The sequence below is a fragment of the Centruroides sculpturatus genome, unplaced genomic scaffold, assembly GCF_000671375.1.
Source record: "Centruroides sculpturatus isolate CEXI.00-Female unplaced genomic scaffold, Cexi_2.0 scaffold39, whole genome shotgun sequence".
NCBI lineage: Eukaryota > Metazoa > Arthropoda > Arachnida > Scorpiones > Buthidae > Centruroides > Centruroides sculpturatus.
Genome location: NW_019384314.1, coordinates 283,266 through 291,055, shown reverse-complemented (window position 1 = coordinate 291,055; position 7,790 = coordinate 283,266). Strand labels below are relative to the sequence as shown.

The 7,790-nt window shown below is 28.0% G+C and overlaps 2 long non-coding RNA genes across 2 annotated transcripts in view; one reads left to right on the top strand and one right to left on the bottom strand.

The window, feature by feature from the left end:
* The first annotated feature begins 331 nt into the window (after nucleotides 1-331).
* The window catches only part of LOC111622927, a 21,336-nt gene continuing 13,877 nt past the window's right edge, over nucleotides 332-7,790 (top strand). The window contains exons 1-3 of the long non-coding RNA XR_002756365.1: nucleotides 332-456; nucleotides 546-658; nucleotides 3,891-4,016. This is a non-coding gene — a long non-coding RNA (uncharacterized LOC111622927). The remainder of the gene's footprint in view (nucleotides 457-545; nucleotides 659-3,890; nucleotides 4,017-7,790) is intronic.
* The window catches only part of LOC111622932, a 17,189-nt gene continuing 13,841 nt past the window's right edge, over nucleotides 4,443-7,790 (bottom strand). Inside the window, exon 3 of the long non-coding RNA XR_002756368.1 lies at nucleotides 4,443-4,513. This is a non-coding gene — a long non-coding RNA (uncharacterized LOC111622932). The remainder of the gene's footprint in view (nucleotides 4,514-7,790) is intronic.

Below are 7,790 nucleotides of genomic sequence, written 5' to 3'. Positions count from 1 at the left end.
TTATAAGTTTTAAAATGGATAATAATAATATTAGAAAGTTAAAAGAGTAAATTATAAATTATTTTTTTAAAAATAATTAAATTAAGATGGTGACGTAATATTTTATGACAGTTTTAAATTAATAATTAATTATTTTTCCTATTTTTGTATCAAAAAATGTATATTAATATTTATAATTATATATTTGGTAATTATTTAAATTTATTTTCTTCAAATACTATCAAAAATTTTAAACTATATCTAAATAAAGCAGTTTAATCGAATTGTTTTAATGAAATCCAAAACATTGTAATAATTTAATTATGAATTAATAATTTACCTCATAAAAGACTTATTAATAATTATATACAATTAGTTATTAATTAAATATAAAATATTTTATTAAAACGTTTCTCGATCGTCTGCTTTTTGTTATTTTTTCCTCCATCTTGAAAGTTCTGTTACTGGATTAATGAGGTTTGTTACTATTTTAATTTTAATATGTGATATTTCGTTTTAGAAAAGACCTATTTAACTGAAATATAAACTAAAAACGTTTCTATTAGATATGCTTTAGTAATTTTCTTGAAGATTTCAAATAAATTTAGTGAAACGAAAAAAATTCAACAAGTTATCATAGCGAATTTACACGACTTAACAGCGAAAACTTGCAATTAAGGTAAGAAATATATTAAATTCCTTAATTATATTTGAAAAAGTAATAAAATATGAAGTAAAATGTGTAAAATGACACAGGTTTACATAAAGGAAGCAAGTCACAGATTAGTCCGTAAGGCCTCACTCATTTAAGTTTATTTGGTGAGAAAGGGCCTCTTACGTTACAGTTTAATGTCTCAACAGGTCTCAATCCGTCGTTGATGTGAAAAATCTCTATTAAATCAAGAAATATCGATTAAAAACTGAAATTTATTTTTATAAATTTAAGCATTTTCTAAATTTCCTCTTAATTATGTTGTATATGTTAACTAGTATGTATATATTTATATAACTATGTTTTAAGTGACTATGATATTTGAATAAATATAAAACAAGTATTTGGTCAAACTTTATTTTTTCCTACAGTGATTCATTTTAAATAGCACCGCTGTATTGGAAGAGAACGATGAGAACAACATTTAAGATTTTCGGTTTTCGTACGGGTAAGGACGATTAATTTGAAAAGTTCCTACACGAATAGATAAAAATTAATATTTTCTTTTACTGTCATTTCACTGTTCATAAACACCACATCGCAATTGTCCAACATCCCCTCCGTGTAGAGGTTTTCACATAACTCTAAATACTGCATCTAATCTCGGATATATGGAGATACACTTGTCCAAAAGATGACTATACTGTCTAAGTGGCGTTGGGTTTCAGAATGGCAGATTGTAGAGCCTGAGAGTGTTCCCTCGCTTTCCTTCTTAGATCTGATACACTGGAAGAAGCTGGACTACGGGAGGTTACAACGGTGTGAGCTGGAGTACAGTGACCGATTGGTCCCCTGATGCAGCAGGTACATAAAGGCAGAGCTGAAAGAAGAAGTGAGATCTGAAAATAAGAAAAAATAAATGTACACATACACACTAAAAACTAAGCTCTCGAATAGGCCTAATAGCATTATCCCGGTAGCTTCGAAAGATTTTAGGAAAGTTCCTTAATCCAAAATAAATGAAATCATTATGCATTATTTATTTCTGGAATTTGATAGAATGCGTGCCTATTAATGTAATTATTTTTTGATAAATTTAATATTTGTAATGAATATTGACAATAATTAACTCGGACGTATGTGTAGCTTAAATGTTACACTCAACTCCGAAATGAATTAAAGAGGAGAAGAAAAACGTGTAAACTAATAAAATAAATCGTTAAAAATAATTAAAAAATAAACATTTCATCAAGTCGATATCAGCCATAGTGTTAAATTTAATTACAATTCGTCAAAATTTAATTTAAAGGAATTATAATTAGATAAGCAACAAGTTAGGCGACACTCTCGAGTAATTACATCAAGCAGCGGGGTCAATAAAAGTAATATAAAACATAGTGTAATCAGTGTGGGTCTACGTATTTGATTGTCTGATCACGTGATCATATTCAGTATTGGACGATCGCCCTTCTCCATAGTAATAGATTGCGACGAAAATTCGAAGTGATCTGTTAGTCGAATCATGTTTACTGGAGTTCGCAGTCCGGTTCTGATGGAAAAATTCTCCAGCAACAAATTACTGTCTGGCAATGCTTCCAAGATCTACTTAATCCGGCGGTTTGGCTTAAGTCGCTTCCATAAGTGTAATTCCAAGTCCCTGTTCGACGTCTTTGCATTTCTCATTACACTTCGGCCGTAGATGTGAATCTGTCTATCGGACACCGTTAGCTTATATGCGATTGGAATAGGGAGTCTCGCAACATTTAGGGAAGTTGTCAACGCCCATCAGACGTCGACAGTAACATGATTGGAATCGACTGGTGATGGATGCTGCTTTGATTTTCTTATATCCGGGTGTTCGAGAAGAGAGTAATGCGAACCAGAAAAGAAGATAGCCAGGCGCAACATGTTAAACAATCAAATAAATGACACGGACGCTTGACGAGATACCTTTTACTATACGATGCTTTGCCTTTCTACTGTCATTCTCTTTTCTAAAGCAGTAAATGCTCTTACTGTTATCGCTAGTGTTATATTAGTTCATTGTCCATTAGCAAGAAAATATTGTGAACGTTATTAACTTTTTAAAATAAAAATTTATTTAAAATTACATACAGGCTATTCCACTAAATTTTTATTAACTTCTAAATGTTAATTAATTCCCTCGAAAGCATAATAATATATCTGAAATTTAACAAATTTATTCTCTTGCAAATTTCTTAACAACGCATTAAAATATAACGGAAAATATTGCACTATCTTCACATTGATCCATACATTTGCATTTACAAATATTTTATAAAGCTACAACTTTTATATTTACTGATAAACCATTGCTCATAATTCAATTAAGTTAAATTACTATTGAGAAGTTAATATGTTTACATTGGATAAGCAGACATAATATAAGTAGGCTACAATACGTTACATGAAATAATAAGAAATATAATATAATATAATATACGTATAATGAAAAAATAACTAAGTTCATCGGGCGACAAACACAAACATAAATTCTTTTCTTTTCTTACAGAAAATTAACTAAAAACGACTTTATGGAAGCATAAAAATGAGGTTTTATGCATGTATGCAAATCAAGATCTTTCACTATCATATATTAAAAATAAGTAAAATAAAAAATCACGGAGAAAATGTATTTTAANTATAACTGAAATTTAAAATATATATATATATATATATATATAAATTATTCGAATTTTTTTTAAATTCAATCTGTTTTTAATAGTAATATTTAAATTTAGAACAATTAAGTTCATTAAGTATAGTACAGTAATTTAAATATGTTAAGTTCAAATACTTCTTAGGCCTACTCTCGAACTCGTTAGTACAAAAGTTATAAAATTTTAAATTATTAAAAATAGACATTCTTTTAAATAAATTTAACTGCTATGTTTGGCCTATGCTCTTTGATATGAATTCATAGCTATTTATAAGCATAATCGATAAAGTATCAGATTTAAATCTACTTCCGTAATTATTCGGTACCATAATGAAAGGCAGTGAAATGAAAAATCTATAATTATAGCAAAATTTATTTTATTATAAGTTAAATATAAAAGATATAGACATCAGAATTTGTAAAAATATAAAATAACCGTACTTGAAAGTCGTCGGTTCTTAATAATTTTGTATAAAAACATTAGCTTATTTAAACAATAATTTATGCAAGATAAATATCATACTAGACAGATATTTAATTAACGATAACAATATAAGTAATTGGATATACCTTTAATAGGAAATGTCGGCGGACCAAAATGGTGGCTGAGATGAGTGGGAAAGTAAATTGGTGGAAGTGGAAATCTAGCATGGGTAGATGGGGATAAAATTCCGTCCATTCCCGACTGAGAACCTATGGATCTACGTAAGTATATATAAATATAATATTTTAATATTTCATACGATTTACTCAGTTTTAAAAATCTACGTAAGACCATACCCGTCTCCTAGAGAAGAGAAAAAAGGCGGTCTCAAAGACATCCCCAATGACGTAGGAGGTGGTGATGATTCTTTATTATAAGCAGCATCGGATAGAACCAGGCCACCGTTTTGACCAGCGTACCTATCTCCCGCTTCGCCCTCCTCAGTGGCAGAATACACTTCGCTTCCTTTACTGTCGGCATCTCTGACGTTGTCTGTTGGTCCTTCTGAACCCTCTTGACATCTCTTTTCTACTTCGTCTTCCCCTTCTTGGATACAAACGTCCGTATTATCTTCGGTGGATTTCTCGAATTCTTGTTCATCGCACTTCTCTTCGTTTCTTCCCTCTTCATTCTTATCTCTTTCTAATTGATTACCTTCTCTCTCTTTTCGCAATCTTTCGGCTTTTCTCCACTTAGCCCTTCGATTTTGAAACCATACCTATGTTTAAAGAAGCTTTGTTACGACTGTTAATTTTCTTTGAACTTTTGATAATTATCTAACAAATGTTCATTTTCGAATATTTTTAATTTCAATCGAATATAAGATTGAATTATAATTTAAGACAAGAGAGGAATTTTTATAATTTGAATGAATTTAAATAATTATGACCAAAGAAATTTTATACAATAAGTTATTTAATATTAATTTGGAATAGAATATTCTGATTACCTTTATAGAAACTGTATAACTTATACAGTTTTTATATTAATTATTATATTTGATTTCTAACTACAATAATTTATTAAAATTAGATGTATCGGAATAGTTCGAACTCTCAGTGCAATAAATATAGTTACGATGGCTCTATAATTTAGGCCTAAAGGAAGTTGAAGAGATATAAATATAATTTTTAATGAAATCAAACTTATTGGATATAATTAATAATATCGAAAATGGCAGTAAATTGAATAGAAAATCTTGATTTAACTAAAAAATATTTTTAAAATATCTGAGTTTACAAGTAGAGAAGAAAAACTTAAGCCATTACGATCTTTTTCTAAATTTTAGAAATTCTATTTAACGATTGCACATCTCACAGACGTATTGTACAGTACACGTTAATTCAAATATTTTATAATTAAACCTAACATATGTAAATATACGGTTTTATTTTAAATATATGCTTTATATTTTGCAATATTTATAGCATACGCTTGTTTATAAAGCAATTGAGATTCCATTGAATTTGTTCTTATATTAATGAAAAAAATGAATATTTAATTATAATTACACTAATTAATCATTAAAATGCATTAATGAACACCTTTCTGTACTTTTCAATTAACTTTAAGCCATATTAGGTTATATCAATCCATATAAGTTATATTGAAAATTGTTAAATATTCGGTGTGATAAAATATGATTTGCCAATTAGTTCGGTGTCACGGTCATTAGAATTTTGAATCTTATTCATATCGAATGAAACATCTAAATATATTCATAAATTTTATTATTTATTCATTCTATCTTAACTTTACAAAATTCACTTATGAAAGGAATAAAGATTTGTGAAATTATTTTCAAATTGAGATTGATTTATTTAAAATTCGGGCTTTAAAATTTTAAATCAGTTTATGATTTTTACATATTATTTTTCGAATGTCTCACCGAATACGATATTCTTAATAGAAAACTTATTTCCATTCAGTTTTGTAAATATTCTAATATTTTAAAAAGATTCTACTCTAGACAAAACTACTTTACAAAGTATGTTCACGCATATTTACGCCTGCCCATGATAGACTGTTTGATAAATTCCTTTATATTATATAAGTTCACTATCATACAGGGTGGCCAAACAGTATTCTATTATAAAGATAAAATTGTTGTCTTATTTGAAGAAGACAACAATTTTGTCTTTATAACAAACGTTTTACAAACTTTACAAAACTTGTTCAAAATGACATTCTTCTTGTTCAATAAAAAAATTGCAGCACTTTAACTGATTAAACTTACGATTTATATTTACAAGTATAGTCTGTATGGGATACGCTAACGTTACTTGGTTAACTGATTTTTGAACTATTCTGCATGATCTCATCGTATCTGTTAATAGAAAATACTGGGCGTTTTTGACGTTTACAATGAGAAAAAATTATATACTGGATTTAATAGTTCTGTTTCTGTTTAGAGAGATTCTTGATCAGAGTTTTTAAAATATATATTAATTAACTTTGATATAAAGATATACTTTTATTAATATCATATTAGAGATAACAATAAGAAAAAGTTACGTTAATAACTTCGTATTCATAAAAATTGTTGGTTATAAAGCCACAAAAACTAATTACTACATAAAAGTGTTAAATGGCACCCAAACTACAAAGAATATGCCGCATAATTGTTCATCTGATTCGATGAAGAATTAAATAAACTCTAAGTTCAATCGCAACAGAATATTTATTTTTCTTATTTTAAAAATAAGTCGGTAAATAATAAAAAGGAATAACATTTCAGTATAATACCGATATTTTTGTTACTTTTAGCTCAATAAAATCTCGTTCCAGTTTAGTATATTTTCTTCGTACAAGATCTAGATTCGACATTAGCATTTCAGAATTTTGTTTTTCCAAAATTTTAAACTTAGTAAGTTATGAGTTCAAGAGCCGAGTCGAAATCTTATTTGAGAAGATTCGGAGCAATTCCGAATTCCTACAATCAAATAGAGTATGTTTATTAAATATAGGATTGGCTTCTGGATATGAAACAATATCATATGCAAATATTCAAAATTGAAAGCATAAATTCTTTATAGAGTCGGATATTTCAAAAAAATGCGATAAGTCCAATAAAAATTCCAAAAGCTTAAAATAAATCTAAAGAAAGAGGCTTACGTGCGTCATTATGTGATTCGATAAATACAAAACTAGATTTTAAATCAACGTATTTGTTAAAGTTTGATAGTGGAGTACCACTCTATAAAAAATGGTGTTTCATAACAGAAATATTTAATTTCTTTAAAACAATATTTTATAAAAGTATTTCCAGAATTTAATAAAATAGTTGTTCTGTAATAATGTATATTCATTTAATAAAATCTTATTCTCTTTTATTTTATAAACAAAATAAAACATCAAGTTTTATGCTAAAAATATTTAATTATGATAACTAGATTTATAAATTTAAACATATAGATTATTTTAGAGACTTAGATGAATTAGTTAGAACCACAACGATGCTTTAATGTCAAAGATCTAAGCTGAATTTATATCTGAGAAAAGGGAAGATGCATTTCTCATTAGTATTTAGCTAAGTCCAAAGCTAACACGAGCCAAATCTTGGTGGAAATCATGTCTTGACGTCGGGAAGGATGAGTAGGGAAATGGTAGAAGATTAGGATACGAGTTACCGACTTCCCGTGGGACAACGGTCCAATCTGGGTCTAGACAGGACTTTCCATCATTCGCTGTACCTCCTCCGAGTTTAGATCTCCCTTTACTCCCATGTGTTAAAGAGCATAGAATGATATATATTTACCGTTCTTTAGTCACCCAACAAGTGAGTAAGTATTTGATTTAAACACGAGTTTAAATTTATTTCAAGGGATACTCTACAAATGGGAATTAACTAATAATTTTCCTCTTTTTTCTCTCTTCTTTAACTATTAATTTTTTATACGATTTCTTTTTTACTCTAGTATTTCGAAAGGAGCTTCGAATTTAATATATATATTTCAAAATTTTAAAGTACAGTACATATTTCAAAGATATATATA